Below are 16,537 nucleotides of genomic sequence, written 5' to 3' on the forward strand. Positions count from 1 at the left end.
ATGCAATATAGATGATGCTAGAGACTGACATTTTTGTTTGTTTCATATTAGCCTCCCACTTTAGGACAAGTCTTTATGGGGATTTAATAGGGATTAAAAATGAGTCTGGTACCTTTCCAATGCACACGTTTCATTAACATACCCTTTAGCGAGTTGTAACTGACATAATCAAATGTCTGGAGTGGTTGAACTGATGTAGCTTTATTGCTAATTAGATTTATATCCCATCTTTATTTTGCGCAATTCAAAGCAACATACAAATCCTATTTCCCCCCACAAAAACTCCTTGAGGTAGGTTGGGCTAAGAGAGAATGACTGGCCCAAAATTACCTGACTGCCTTTGATGCATAGGGGAGGACTAGAACACCCAGTCTCCCAGTTTCTAGTTTAGTATCTTAATGACTACACCTAACTGGTTCTTGTTTAAAAAACAGGTATGCACCGGGAGCATGTAGGTAGAGAAACAATGGTGATACAGATGCAGGTTGCACACTAGAGGCATTGCAAATACCCATTGATTAGTATGTATAATCTGTTAAAAACCCATTGTGTTAAGACCTGAGATAGCAGCATAACACAGCTGGAAGGGACCTTGAAGGTCTACTCCAAACCCCTGCTCAAGGAATCAGTATACAATTTCAGATAAATACTTGTCCAATCTCTAATTAAAAATCCCCAGTAGATGAAGAACCCCCAAATTTTGGAGGCAACTTGTTCCCCTGATTGTCAGGAAATTTCTTAGTTCTAGGCTGGTTCTCTCATTAATTAGTTTCCACCCATTGCTTCTTGTCCTGCCTTCAGGTGCTTTTGATAGGTTGACCCTGTCTTCTTTGGTGCAGCCCCTTAGATATTGGAATCACCCCTAATCTTTCTTTTCATTAAACTAGCCAAACTCATCCTGCAACCATTCTTCATATGTTTTAGCCTCGAGTTCCCTAATCATCTTTGTTGCTCTTCTCTGCACTCTTAGTCTCAACATCTTAATATCGTAACCAAAACTGGATGCAGTATTCCAAGTGTGGTCTTACCAAGGCATTATAAAGAGGTATTAACACTTCACATGATCTTGATTCTATGCCTCTGTTAATGCAGCCTAGGACTGCATTGGTTTTTTTGTCAGCTGCAGCACATTGCTGATTCATATTTAAGTGACTCATATTTGGAGTCCACTAGGACTCCAAGATCCCTCTCTCAGTTACTACAACTGAGCATGGTGCCACCTGTTTATACCTGTGCATTTGGTTTTTCTTGTCTAAATGTAACTACTTTCCTCACTATTGAATTTCATTTTGTTAGATAGAGCCCAGTGTTCAAGTATGTCAAGATCCTTCTGTAATCTTCAGCCTATCTTCTGGGGTATTGACTATTCCTGCCAGCATGGATAAGGCTGATGAGTTTTATTATTAAATACTGACCTTGAAGTCTATTTCCTGGGCTATTAGGTCTTAAGTAAAAGAGGTGATACTTGTAATGTGTCTCACATGTAACCTGTATAATCACAATTTCTCTCCCAAGTTTTGTTGATATCCTTTTAAAATCAACCACTGCATAAATCTGATGAAGTGAACTAAAATTTGTGGAAACAATGCCTTTTAATAAATTTGTCTGAAATAATATAGGCTTTGGACTAGAAGGGGTTGGACTAGAAGACCTCCAAGTCCCTTGCAACTTAGTAATTCTGTTAAAAATGTGTTAATCAGAAAAGGTGCTATGACGCATCTCCTAATTTTGGGCTACCGTAGAACAACAGTTCTCTGCAATATGTAGTGGGGACTGCAGGAAGTACTCCTGAATATACTGGTGCCCATGACATTAGGTTGCAAACCGCCTACTGTTTTCATCATTTACAATAGAAAAACAGAAAAGTTTGATAGATTTTCATATTTGGCTTTGAGTCAAGGATGAGCAACATCCTTGCCTTTGAAAAGATGACCCTCCATAGCCTGTAGAAATGCACCTTAAAAATAAAATAATAAAAAGCACACCTTGGCAGGCACCAACAATCAAGACCAAGAACTTAACAGCCCCAATCAGAAGGTAGGTTGCTTTTAAAAAAAAAAAAAAAAAATTAACATATATGTGGGAAGTAAAGCAGCTGGGGAGTAGACCCCGAAAGTCTAGCTATTAAAGTACACTTGTAAGTGGAAGATTAAGGATTTTCTTACAGTGTTCCCTGAGGCAACTTTTACTGTACAAGAATATCTCACAGACATTTCCATTCATTCTCTCCTTGTTAACAAAAATGATGCCACCAGCCTAAAGAACAGTCCGGTTTCAAATATTTGGACTAGACAATCATTGTTTTTGAAAAGCCATTAAAACAGCTGCTGAAAATCTTTCTGCCCAAATGCTATCTTAATCAATCACTTCCTCTGGGAAAGGAAGGAAGGAGGGAGGGAAGGAAGGAAGGAAAGAAGGAAGGTATTTTAAATAGAGTACAATAGAGCAATGTAACAGTTTTGTATCTGTATGATCTCTATCATTCTTTCTCTGAATCTCCTTTACCACCAATTTGTATTTTCTATCATTTCACTAGATCTTCCCAAAGACATTCTTGGATCTCAGTAGTCCTTTTATAAAAATGTAGGTATCTATACTTTTCTATGAAGAGTATAAACTTCAACCCACATTTCAAAAACCATACACAACAGCGCCACCTTGATACTGGGCAAATAAATACCCATAATTAAAACAAACCAATCCCTCTTCCAACCCTGAAACTTAAATTGGGGGAGGGGGAAGGCACAGAGATTTCCAATGCAAGAATCTTCTGAAGTCTCACCTCTCATCTATTAAATCCTGCAGCTTCTTAGAATAACTGAGGAAAGTGGTTATTCCTATCTCTCTTAAGCAACCTGTTTCAGAGTAGTGCAATAGCTAGCCTAATTCTTCATACCAACTAGGAAGAGGGTATGGGATCAGAAGAGATTATGACTGTTATTCAAATGAGCAACCATATTGTACTTGCTCATTTTCATTTATTCCTTCCCTTTCTGCCTCATGTCAGGGGAGACCACCTTTTATTCCCCACATCAAACATGTTCTGGGAGGCACAATAGTTTCCATTGCCTTGTCTGTAGAGAAGGAGAGGTTCTGAAGCAAAAGAAGACAAATGAGAATTTCAAGAGAGAAGTAGCCATTACCTAATGTTTATTCTCTAGGGAGTGAGCAATAGGATGAGCAGATGAACAATCAGATGAGATAGCTGTTCTTTCTAAGACCAATCATTTGCCCTGTGTAGAGAGGTCAGGGTGGTACAGACAGAAGGTCCTTGTTGTGGTAAGAAAAAGATACCAAATAACCATTGCCTTACTTGCCAATATGTTGTGCCCAATGCCAGGTAGCCAAATGTAGAGGTGGCACTGTCAGAGGGAAACTAGGGGCTTCAAGTGCTGGCAAAAAGCACTCTCTACTGTCCGTAGCACATCAGATGCTTTTATTATTTGCTTTTAAAGGTAGCATTAAGCATACCAAGGGGATAAATTTCTCATGGAGTTACATTCTTAGTTTGTATTTTGTTGTACATAAATGACGGGTAAGGAGATAAAGCGTGCCTGCAGCAAATACCTCTTGTGATGTTCCGAGTAAGGCAGCCTTGATTTTGTACTCATGGTTTTGAAGATGTGGGTTTGGTACAATAGACTCTTGCCAAACGTTGAAGCAAAAACATGGGAGTTCAATTGAAGGCAGCTGTATAGTTGCATGGGCTAAATCCTCCCTCCTTTGTTTGAACTCATGTTTCTTTTTTAAATTTTTGCTATAAACCACCCAGGATTATTGTATGTAAGATAAGTGGGAAAATAAATAAATAAAAAGAATGTCTAATGATCAAAATACTTAATTGGGCAACACTTCAGGGACATTTGGGTAATTCCTAAAAAGAGGTATATATGCCAACATTTTTCAATGACACATCTGTCATTAGGTAGCACACTATATCACAATATTTTGTATTTATTTGTCAAGTGATTATTCGATAACAGGTATATATAAACATGGTTATGAATACATGAAATGGATATATCTATCTATATCATCTATCTATCTATCTATCTATCTATCTATCTATCTATCTATCTATCTATCTATCTATCTATCTCCAATCACATTTTAATCTAGACTATTATGTGAACCTGACCCGAGTATATCAGTTTAGAAGTATTATATCTTAACAGAAAAGGGGGTATGAGAAAACTACAGGTAAATACAGTAGTTCACAATAGCTATTTCTGCCCATCCTACTGGCATTTACCCTACCTACCTCATGCCATAATTAAGCTAAATTAGTGCATTAAGAACAGAGCAATTTTTCGTGTACTCTTATGTTGATATGTACCGTTTCTGTTGTTGTGAAAAGTGGACGATTACCGGGGATCGGACATTAGTCACGATGTACTTTCAAACTGAGCAACCGAATCAGAAAACTCGTCTTCGCCAAAGTCACGCACAAGACATTGTGGCATTTCAGCCTCCCAGTCTCAAATCACCTCGGCTCTCAGGATCAAACCCCCGCCCCTCTTCAGAGGAAGGCGCCTGTCGCGCCTACTTTATATAGTGGTCTTCGGACTCGCCTCCGAAAGCTGGTTGGTAGACACCCGCCGAACCTCCGCGCCGATTGGGTGGCACGGCCAATCGTCAGCATGCCTGGTTCTGGTGCGGCCTGTGAGGCGCTGAGGGAGGCCATTGCGGCTCGAGAGTGAACGAGAGCTCGATAAAGACGCGAAGCGGCTCGCCCGGGGGCACCAGAGGAGGTGAGGCGGGAGCGGAGGGGTGAGGCTCTCCGCGGGGCGGGCAGGCGGGGCGGCCGAGGGGGTTTGGCGATGACAGCGGCAGGAGCAGCGCCCCTCTAGGGCTTTAGCGCCCCCCATCCCCCACCCGGCGGTTTGCCTGGAAAGTTTTCCCGGCATCGCGTCGCCCCTTCGGCCTCCTGGCTGGGCGCGGGTACCGCAGAGGCTCCGCTTGGGGCTCCCCAAGGCGGCTTCCTGTCCTTGCGCTCCCCCCGCCCTGTTGCCGCGGCGCGCCTCTTCTGCGCTCTGGTGTCTGGAAAGGGGGCCCTCGGTCGCCCTTGCGCAGAGCCCGTCGCGGGTGAAGCAAACTCGGGTACTCGGTCCGTGGGGACAGAGCCCCAGTCCTGGCCGTCTGAAGGAGCCGTCAGGCATCGTCGGGCCGACTGGACCCGAGCCCTTGTCTCGCTACGGACGAGCATATGTTAACGCCCGGTTCAGTCTACATCCCTGCCTCTCCCTTGGCGCTGTGTCCTTTCCTTTTACTATTGGCAGCTCGTCCGAGGGGTGTTGGTGGCTGCTGCTGCTCTGTCTGTCAATTGGAGTGATTGATCGGAGGGTAGATCACTCCGATCTACCCTCAGAGGCATTACAGGGGGGTTGAACAACTTTTAGGGGCAAATGATTTCAGAATCGTGAGGGCAAAGCAGGGAAAGTCATTCCTTTGCACCCATGTTTTTCTGTTAACCTTTTTCAGCCTCACAGAGCAGGATCTTGTGCAGAAAAGGCATAGCGAGGTAAATCATTTCCAAGTCTTGAGTTGGGGATAGTTTTATTTATATCATATCAAGAAGCCATGCTTTTGAACTGACAGGTTTCTATTCTGCCAAGGGTCACCTTAGAGAAAAATAAAAATAAACTGATAACTGAACTACATGAGAGGTCAAACATATTTCAGTCATCATCTCTTCCCCTCTGAACCAATCATAAAAGAGAGAGATGTACACAGTGAATAGAATCTCATCTTATTTCCTTTTAAAATTTTCGATAGTAGAAACAAACGGCAGGATGAGGGACTTCTTGGCAGGAAATCCTCCCCATAATGTCCTCTCTCTCCAAGGTGAGATTTTTTTTTTTTTAGTTTTCCCAAACATTTTATTGTTTCTAAGAATTAAGAAATAGGTAAGCAAAAGCAGCAGTAACTCCTGTTCCTGTCTTTTAAAGGGTGCAGCTTTGGTTATAACAGGAAAAGGAGGGCTGACCTCAGTTCTGCCCATTGAGAAAGCAAGAGCAGTTGTCGTTTCTCTCTTTACCTAGACAGCATACAGGGAAATCTCAGAAGGATGGTGTCACTTACTATCTATATATTCAGATCATTTTGAATGGTGTTGGGAAGATTACACTTAATCACTTCAGGGGTCCATTATCACCAAGGGAAAGAAGGTTGACAGTTCCTCCTCCAAATAAAGTCTTCTCTTGATAACGCCTCTCTTATTTGTTTGCTCTTTCTTCTTTGTTCTGCATATTAAGGAAACTGGACAGTTACCTTATTTTTTTGGTTGACTCAGTCTCAGTGTCCCTTTTAAACATCTGCATATATTGCCCAAAATGTGAAGCTAAGTTGGCAAGCGAGAAATTAGACAGCAGCAACCATGATTACATAGCTTTTCCTGTCCAGAAAATCTCAGGAAATTGGTAGATTACAGGCCTCTGACAAGTTACTTGCCCTCCGAGAAAATTCAGTTTACTGACAGTAGCTGTACCATTTTGCTACCCAGAAGAGTAGGAGTCTAGATTTATGTGGTAGAGAATGGTGTTCCTGTCACAATCTTGTTGCTTCACCCATTAATAAGAGGAACGGTGAGTGGGTGAACAAAATATACTGATATTGCTGTTATCTGAAGGAACAGAACCCAGAAAACATGAGCATGAGGAATTGGTAGGATAAGATATTTTTTTTCCTGTAATTAACATGCTTTTCTTAACACTCATTCCCAAAACTATGCTATTCAGGAGAAATATGTGTTAAAGCTGTTGTCACTTCTTCTATGCAATCCTTCAGCTTTTCTTCTTTATATAGTATGCTACTTTGCATTCTATGACTTGGCCAATGCAACAATAAGAATGTATTATATCTGATTTTAAGAGCAACCTAGATTTTATGAAGGATTCACTTGATTGAACCCAATCTTATTTGAGGATCAGAGTATTATTTAGGTTAATAATGTGGGTGTAGTTGCTTTTCTTGCTTTTGGTGTCCTTAAAGTAAAGGTGAAAGTCCCATAATGTACCTTCCTATCTAAAGCTCTTTTAAAAAATTGAGCGCCCCCCCCCTTTTACGTCTTATACTTCTACATCTTATAATTATTTATTTCTGTTTCAAGCAAAAAATCCAAGAGGTTTTCAAGTAAAAACAAAGTTAGACTAAATCTTCTTTAATGAAAGCAATCAGTTTTTCCATCTCTGCCAACTCCATTAACCTTATCGTTCATTCTTCTATTGTGGGAATTTGCAAGTCTTTCTATCACTCTGCATACAAAAGTCTTGCTGTTGTTGTCATGTATAAAAACAAAATCCCATTTCTATTTATCTATCAAACCTACAAAAAATCCCTCTGATTTCAATTGTACATTTATTTTAAGAATTCTCTTAATATATATCTGAACCTATATTTCATAGCTGTCTTGCATGTCCACCAAAGATGGTAAAAAGTATCTTCACATTGATTACATTTCCAATATATATTTGACACACCCTGTTGTTATTTTATTTATTTATTTTTCCCTCTCTTTATCCCCCAATTAAATTGCATCCAAGGAATGAGCTGCTTTAATGTTGTGAAGCTGAACCGTGCATTGTTTCCTGATAGAGTTTCTATTATCTTACTGAGAAAGATAGGAATGAAAGAAAACCAACTTCTCTATTGCTTTGATTGCTCTGTTTAGTGACCATTCAAAATTATAGTGCTGAAAAAGTAATTTTATGAATTTTATAAACTCATCCCCATGGTCCGATGATCAAGATTCGAGTGCTTCACATCTGGTGAGCATTTACGATTACAAGCAGAGTCAGTGGAGAAGACAGCAGTAAAATCACAAGTCACAGTCATGTAATATCTCACATAATGACCGCATTGCTTGCAAGGGAGTTACTGGTCCCAGTTATGGTCATAAGCGAGGACTAACTGAATTGTATCCTCAGAGTTATGATGATACTATAAGAAGAAGAAAAAAGAAGTGTCTGTGTTAATGTCAGAGAAGATAATTGTGAAGGGGAAGTAAAGTCGTTTGTTTGTACACATTTTGGGGGAATCAAAAGAAACAGGAGCTATTGAGGCGGGAGTAATTGCTAAAAGGAAAAGTCGGGCATTGGTGACTGGTTCACACCAAAACCAACCAGTGAGGTTTGCCTTCCTTGGGAAGGGCAAATAGAAGGTGAAGAACCATGCAAGTCTTGCAATGGATTTAGTCCAGGCTGAGCCAATTTGCTATATTTTCTGATACTGGTTCGGAATTTCTGATATTGTTGAAGAAACATGTGGTAACATCAGGGGAGGCAAGCAACTTAGGCTGCAATGCTCAATTATACTGAGTTGGGTGGCGTGGGGATAATAGTTCAGTTGTTGACTATGTTAACTACATTGGAACATTTTCAGTCAGGTAAGATGAAAAGTACTCCTTTAAACCACTAAAAATTGCTCTCAGTTGATGTGTTCAGTGTTGGAATTAATTGGACCAATACTCTGACTCAGTATAAGGCATATTTCTAATATATTCAAGCCCTCTCTGCTGCTTAGCATGGAGGGTGATGGTGGCCTGAGATTTTTGTCCTTTTCTCACTAAGCAGATTCCTTTCCTCCCTGCACTACCCACAGAGGCCAAGGAAGAAAGAAAGAATAAAAGCTGGTGCTGCCCTCTCTTGTTTCCACACTTCTTTTTCATTTTCACTAACAAACTGTTATATGAGGGGAGGAGCTGGAGACTTCCTGGTTTCTTGTTTTCTTTCAGCATCAGCTGTGGGACAGAGGAAAGGAGGAACAATTGCTAATTATTATTTGATTACCTCTTCTCACCACTGGGTTTCCTTTCTAATAAAAGGGGCAGTATTAAATAGCCTTTTCAAATACCTGTGTATTCAGTGTCCTCTCTAGTTTGGCACAGAGGAGAGAGAGGAAGAGCTCTCATTTTCCTGCTTTGTAAAGAGCCCTTTCAGAATCAAAGAGCAGGCCAAACAAATACTTTTGAAAAACAAGAATAGTGTAAAACATTGGGGATATAAAAGAAAAGAAAATATGCCGAGAGCCTTTGGGCATGCAGTATAGACATATCACAATTATTTTTATTTCTCTAGAGTACTATTTTTTTAAAAATGTGAAAAAACAATGTAAGCTGATATATTTCCATGCTTCCAGTTATGTGCAAGGGCTTTCCATTCATATAAAAACATACAAAATCCCTCACAAAAACAAAAGAATACTAGCATCTTTTTCAGTATTCTTGGATCAAAAATATATTAATCTACTTTATCTTGAAGTGCTGTTTTATATTAAATGTTAGTTCATTAATAAAGTATTATTTATGCTATACTACACTGCTCAAAAAAATAAAGGGAACACTTAAACAACACAATGTCAATCACACTTCTGTGAAATCAAACTGTCCACTTAGGTAGCAACACTGATTGACAATCAATTTCACATGCTGTTGTGCAAATGGAATAGACAACAGGTGGAAAGCATAGGCAGTTAGCAAGACATCCCCAATAAAGGAGTGGTTCTGCAGGTGGTGACCACAGACCACTTCTCAGTTCCTATGCTTTCTGGTTGATGGTTTGGTCACTTTTGAATGCTGGCAGTGCTTTCACTCTAGTGGTAGCATGAGACGGAGTCTACAACCCACACAAGTGGCTCAGGTAGTGCAGCTCATCCAGGGTGGCACATCAATGCGAGCTGTGGCAAGAAGGTTTGCTGTGTCTGTCAACGTAGTGTCCAGAGCATGGAGGTGCTACCAGGAGACAGGCCAGTACATCAGGAGACATGGAGGAGGCCGTAGGAAGGCAACAACCCAGCATCAGGACCGCTACCTCTGCTGTTGTGCAAGGAGGGACAGGAGGAGCACTGCCAGAGCCCTGCAAAATGACTTCCAGTGGGCCACAAATGTGTATGTGGCTGCTCAAATGGTCAGAAACAGACTCCATGAGGTTGGTATGAGGGCCCGACGTCCACAGCTGGGGCTTGTGCTTACAGCCCAACAGCGTGCAGCATGTTTGGCATTTGCCAGAGAACACCAATATTGGCAAATTCGCTCTTCACACTGAGCACATGTGACAGGGTCTGGAGACGCCATGGAGAACGTTCTGCTGCCTGCAACATCCTCCAGCATGACCGGTTTGGCAGTGGGTCAGTAATGGTGTGGGGTGGCATTTCTTTAGGGGGCCTCACATCCCTCCATGTGCTCGCCAGAGGTAGCCTGACTGCCATTAGGTACCAAGATGAGATCCTCAGACCCCTTGTGAGACCATATGCTGGTATGGTTGGCCCTGGGTTCCTCCTAATGCAAGACGATGCTAGACCTCATGTGGCTGGAGTGTGTCAGCAGTTCCTGCAAGACGAAGGCATTGATGCTATGGACTGGCCCGTCCGTTCCCCAGACCTGAATCCAATTGAGCACATCTGGGACATCATGTCGCTCCATCCACCAACACCACGTTGCACCACAGACTGTCCAGGAGTTGGGGGATGCTTTAGTCCAGGTGTGGGAGGAGATCCCTCAGGAGACCATCCACCACCTCATCAGGAGCATGCCCAGGTGTTGTAGGGAGGTCATACAGGTACGTGGAGGCCACACACTACTGAGCCTCATTTTGACTTGTTTTAAGGACATTACATCAAAGTTGGATCAGCCTGTAGTGTTTTTTTCCACTTTAATTTTGAGTGTAACTCCAAATCCAGACCTCCATGGGTTGCTAAATTTGATTTTCATTGATAATTTTTGTGTGATTTTGTTGTCAGCACATTCAACTTTGTAATGAACAAAGTATTTAATAAGAATATTTCATTCAGATCTAGGATGTCTTATTTTTGTGTTCCCTTTATTTTTTTGAGCAGTGTATAATGAGATAAATCTCACTATTCGGTGACAGACTCCCCCACGTATTCATTTAGGAAATTAATTAATTTTGACAGGCTTAACTTTCAAGAAAACTTCTGCCTAACTTTCTTTTGTGTAGCCACTATCCCATCTCTCTTTTGTGCCTATGAAGTGTTATTTAAAATACATATCAATAGAAAAAGGTTAGGAATTAACCATTGAAGCTGTATTAATTGTTTAATGCAATAGGCTCTGCCTGGCAATATTTGGAGTCACTTGTGTGAGATTTATAGCTGTCTTTTAAATTAGTATAGACTATTGATATGTTAAATAGTTCAGTTGGAAGTAAGATTAATTATGTAACAGAGATTTTTATCTTCTATTTTTTTATTTGTTGGAGTCATTTATTTAAGTTGATGACTCTGATATTCTAAATATCAGAAAAAGAACAATAAAATGGGGGGAAAACATGTTCACAGTACGGATTCATTGGAGGGGAAAAGCCAGATCTTTAAAGCTCTACAGAAAACTAAGAGGATCATCATTATTTTAAAGGTCAGGCAGAGCAACAGAAAAGGTCTAATTAGGTACTATTGCATCAGAGCAGAGATCTGAAGCATCCTTATCTTCTATGATCTTATAGACTTGCTACTTTTAAAGTTTATTATACTTTTTCTTCTGTTCTTAGTCACTGAAATTGGCAAAAAAGAAACTTTGCAAATCATAGTCACATGAGCATGGGACATTGCAACCAGTTGTCTAGTGCCTGACATGTGACCACGTGATTCTGTGCCAGCGTAACTTCGAGGATATGTTCTAAGTAGATTTTTAAATTCTCATGACTTTGAAGTCATTAAATGACTAGTTGTAAGTTGAGAACTATCTGCCATATGAATATTAAAAAATTAAGCCTAGATTTACAACTCAGTTCAACATCTAGTAATGTTAACAGGTTTTTTTTCTAATTTTAATAGAAAGTAAGATTAAAATACTGATTTGATACTGTAAGAATATACTGTAGACTGCTAATATCAAGGTTAATATTCTCTGCATTAGAGGCAGACAATTGTTAATAATGTGGCCTTGTATTTTTGTTCTTATTGTTCCTAAAAGGGGTAATACATAGCACTGAAAAATGTATAGTTATGAAAAAGTTTGTTGTATGTTTGTTGATATAGGAAAAGTGCATGTTGGCTTCAGCTATATAATGTGAATGCAGTTTGAAAGTTGGTTGTTGAATGCAATAAGACATGAATGATAGAAGTAAAGTATGTGATGAAATGGAATAAAATGCACAATACATAGTTCAACATTGAGTAAGGAGATATGTTTTCTGTAGATATGAATGTGTGAACACTTTTGTATGTGAATAATTTGCAGTATATCCACTCCTCATTTAGTGACCACCTTGGTTACAGACCATTCAAAAATATGATGGTAAAAAATAATTTTCCAACTGATGCAAATTAAGAGCAAATTTTATGCCCCTTATAACAAAAGCCTTCAGTGTAAAGCTATTTAAGGTCTGGTCAGCTTCTGGCATCATCATCAAAAAACTAAGGTGTCTAATCAACTCATTAAGGCATAGAACTGAACTTCTAAAGAATAGCATTTTTTAAGTGCTATACTCCCTATGTGAGGGGGAACAGCTCAGGAAAATGAGAGCTTAAACAAGCTATCATGTCTATTCCGTGAGGAAACAAAAGAGTTCAGGCATAGGATAATGTATCTTTATCTGAATGAGATGGCAGCAACCGGTGTTCTTCACAGTATCTCTCTTTTTCTCTCAGTGATCAGGAATATGGATTTCAGGCTGGACTTAATAGGTTGCTCCAACATGGCAGAAATTAGATTAATGAGGGCATTTAAGAATCAGCAAAGTCTAACTTTTTTCCCAAGCTGAGGATAGCATTTTTCAATGCCAGAATAACATTTTACCATCTGTACTGCTGCGAGGCAGATATTCCAAAATCCTGTTAACTGAGCATTTGACTGCCCCTGTGGTGACAAGAAGATCAAAACCATTTTGATCACCTGTGTTATTACATTGTAAATTCCACAGGAGTGTCAGGTTTGCTTATATTCTGCCTTTAATATCTACATTTCCAGGACATTTTCTCATGTGTAGCAGTCAAATTCCATGTTGCCCTGATTAAAATAAACATAACTGTCTCAGAAATGACAACTTCTCTTTTATTGTCACTTAGGCTTATTTTTAGTAGTGTATGCTATATTTTTGTTATTTTATCTTTGTTACACTAATATTTTATCTCATCTATTTTATTTTACTTTGATGTATTTTTTTTCAAACTTTGCTGGTCATTTATTGAATAAACAGTATTTTGATTCACTTAGTGATCACTGAACAACAATCATTGGAATGGAATGCAGTTGCTAAATGAGGAGGTTATATACATTAGGCAGAGGGCATAGTAATATGAAGAATTTGGATCTGAAATTTACATATAGAAGATCATGATAGATATAACAATTAAAGAGGAGTGGATACTTTTAAGATATATACATATGAAAACTAGAGCAAGTAGATGAATTTGTGTACCTTCATAGAAAATGGAAATTAAAGATGGGGATAGGGCTGCAGATATAATTTATGTGTACAATGCTGATATTTATAAATAGATTGTATATAATTTGTTGTGAAGAATATTTGTCAAAAGTAGCAAAAGTGTCTATGTACAAAAAAAAACCTGGTTTTGTCCATTCTGTATTGGGTGTGTCAGTGTAGTTATCTCAGGAGAAATATAAAGCTGAGTTGAATGTAGTAGAATAGAGTGCTTGGAATTTTTGTGTGGTAAAGCTAACATTACCACACAAATTTTAAATACTGTTGTAAATCAAATACAAAACTGTATCACGTACAGAAGTAAATTGAAGTAGATTGATCAATGAGAATCAAATTGTAAAACAAATATATGAAGGAAAAGGCTTACAGAGAGGAAACGAATGTTGATGATAAGCTTAACTATGATAAGGTATGAAGTTGTGTATGAACATGATGGAGCAAGGATGATCTGTTAGATTGGAAAAATTTGGGGAAATTATAAATAGCATGTAAACTTTGGACTATATTTCTCTTATGTATTAGTTTTTGCCTTTAATTTATTTTGCTGATTATTTCTTGTTCCGTTCCTTGGTTTCCCATATTCCCAAAAAGGAATACAGCAAGCTCTATGCATATATTCATCATTCTCACATTGTTTTACTTCTTATACACTATAAATTGAAAGATTTCAGTCTTTTAAATAGGCTTCAATATGTTTTGCTATTTGGGAAAGATTTTCCCATAAAATAGAAAAGTTGTTTTTACTAGGTAAATGTACATATCAACATATAAAGATTTTTATTATATTTCATAAAATAAACTTCTAACAGTCTGTTGTTTTCACAATAGATTTGTGACAGTAGCTATTTGATACATTTGCAGTGGAACAGTACTTTACTTTTGATTTAGTCATTATTTGATTAATACATGACCAGCTGTAGTTTGGTGTTAGTCACTATTAGAAGATTTTGCTTTGAAGTTTCCTAGACTATTTAACAAAAATAATATGAATTGCATACTGATATTATGTCCTGTTAATATAAGACATGCTTCTTGATTTAATTTCTTTACACACTATACTTTTGAATTGCCAAAAATATTAAAATGTAATTTTTAAAGTGAGAAAAATGGAATCACAAAATTTCTGAGGTTGATACGATGTAGTTATGTATACAATTCAAATTCACGTCAGTGATATTAAAAAATTAGTTGTCCATATTCAATTGTACTAGAAAAGTGTACAGCATATACAGGAAGCTGGTTGATGGAAAACAGGAAGGAATACAAATAGTATCTTGGCATCTGTTCATTGCATAGAAAACAATACACACGATATGTTCTTGATATTGACAGATGGAGCATGCTGATGGTTAGGGGAAAATCACATTTAAAAATAGCTGTTTGCTCGCACATTTATTCCCTTGTTTTCAATTTTCTTCTTGGTTCTTTCAGAGCTACCTGTTTCAGCTTTGGATGCTTGGAAATTACAGACCTGAATTCTTGAAGCTTGACCATCACAATTTCAGGCCTAATATTCAAAATAGCAACAAAAAAAAAAGAAGAAGTGGTAAGCATATGCCCTGTAATACACATTTTCAAAGAGGTAGAATGCACATAATTAACTACTTTTAGGTTCTAAAACATCCTCTCTATTAAAAAAATTAGTGCTCTGAACTATAATACATGGATATATACATGATATACATATTTATGTCAATAAACTGTTTCATGCCGCAAAGGAAAGATGATTCTAGCAAGATAAGAAAGAAGTAATTTTTACCTTGGAATACTTCTTAGCATCTTAAAATTTCTTTATGCTTTTTTCTTCTGCAAAGTTGCAACATCTGTGAAATAAAGCATAGTAATCTTTTCATCTAGCACAGCTAACTGCTAAAAGGAAAGGGGTTTTTTGCAGCTTACCTACTGTTAGCATTCTCCAGTATATTCAAAAGCAGGAGCCTGTATCGCTCACCCAATCCAGAAAAGGCTTTCTTGCAGTTGTTTGTAGAAGGCTTTTTTTAATTTTGCAAGTGCTAGAGAATACTGAGGAAGGCTGCTTTTCTCTTCTCTTAAAAATGAAGGGTTCCTGTTGCTTAGCAAAGCAGGTCCAAGGGGGTGTTTTTCTTGAAACTTGACACCTGAAGCAAAGCATCCTTTTGTAGATATGCCCAATTACAGTAACTAGTCTGTTATTTCAAACTAGCCATTAGTTTGAAAACAATAATTTTTAAAGCATTGAGTTCCTTTACCATTGCTTGAGTCCATGCAATATCTCTCTTGCTTTCTGCATATCTGTAAGCATATTCCCTCTTAAAATATTAGTTGACTTGCTTACCAAACATTTCATTGCTAATTAGACTTTTAAATACACACATTTGTTAGTACCCTAGAAAATACAGCCATTAAGACTTTACATGGTATATGAAATAAAACTTTCTATTTTTATATTAGTATTTATAACATTTCTTTGTGTTACCGTTGGGGGGGGGGGTATAGGCGACTTTTTGCCCTAAAAACATGCCTCCAAGTGGGGGTGCGTCTTATACGCCGGTAAATACATTGTCACTCGGTGCAAGAAGCGACGGGGCGGAGCTCCGCAACTTGCGAAGCCCCTTCAAGCCCAGCCGAAGTCTCTCTTCCTCCTCCTCCCACCCACCCACCCACCCTCCGCCCGGCTCGGGGCGCTTGCGGAGGCCAATCTGGAGGTGGGGTGGGGTGGAGCTGGGAGGGTCTCTGGCGGGGCCGTCGCCCAGCCAGCCCCGAGCCGCGTAATGGCCCGGGAGGGGGGGAGAAGGTGGTGGGGGTGGACTGTGGCGCCCTCCTTCTGGGCAGCGGGCGGGGGCGGCAATTTGCTCCTCCGCTTCTCCCTCCCTCTTTGAAAGACCGGGAGGGCTGTGCTTGGGGCAGGGGGTGTCCTCAGGAAGTTCCTGATGGGACCCCGCTGGGCAGGGCCACCCGGCTCCCGAGCTGCTTTCCAGGGTCCCTTGGGAAGAAAAGGGTCCGGTGGGCGGTGGAAGAAGCGGCGCCCTCCTCCCCCCCTGTCCCGTCCCGTCCCTCCTCTTGTCCCCTCCTCCCCTCCCCGCTTAAGAGAAAAGATCTGCCTCCCCTGCACCGAGCTTCCACCCGGCGCCGCGTCTCCCGGCCAGCGCGCTGCGACTTGG

General features: G+C 39.6%; 1 protein-coding gene across 6 annotated transcripts in view; it reads left to right on the plus strand.

Moving 5' to 3' along the window:
- Window positions 1-4,609: 4,609 nt before the first annotated feature.
- The window catches only part of MAPK9 (mitogen-activated protein kinase 9), a 45,314-nt gene continuing 33,386 nt past the window's right edge, over window positions 4,610-16,537 (plus strand). For 2 of the 6 annotated variants that reach the window (XM_026686621.2, XM_087955243.1), the window contains exons 1-2: window positions 4,622-4,751; window positions 14,829-14,943. The gene's annotated coding sequence lies outside the window, so the exon portion shown is untranslated. Of the gene's footprint in view, window positions 4,752-14,828; window positions 14,944-16,537 lie in introns of all 6 variants that reach the window. The other 4 variants (XM_087955247.1, XM_087955248.1, XM_087955244.1 and 1 more) reach the window with 4 other exon arrangements.

This window comes from Notechis scutatus, chromosome 2, assembly GCF_049901735.1.
Source record: "Notechis scutatus isolate UNSWTSFEM ecotype Mainland chromosome 2, rNotScu1.2, whole genome shotgun sequence".
Classification (NCBI taxonomy): Eukaryota; Metazoa; Chordata; class Lepidosauria; order Squamata; family Elapidae; genus Notechis; species Notechis scutatus.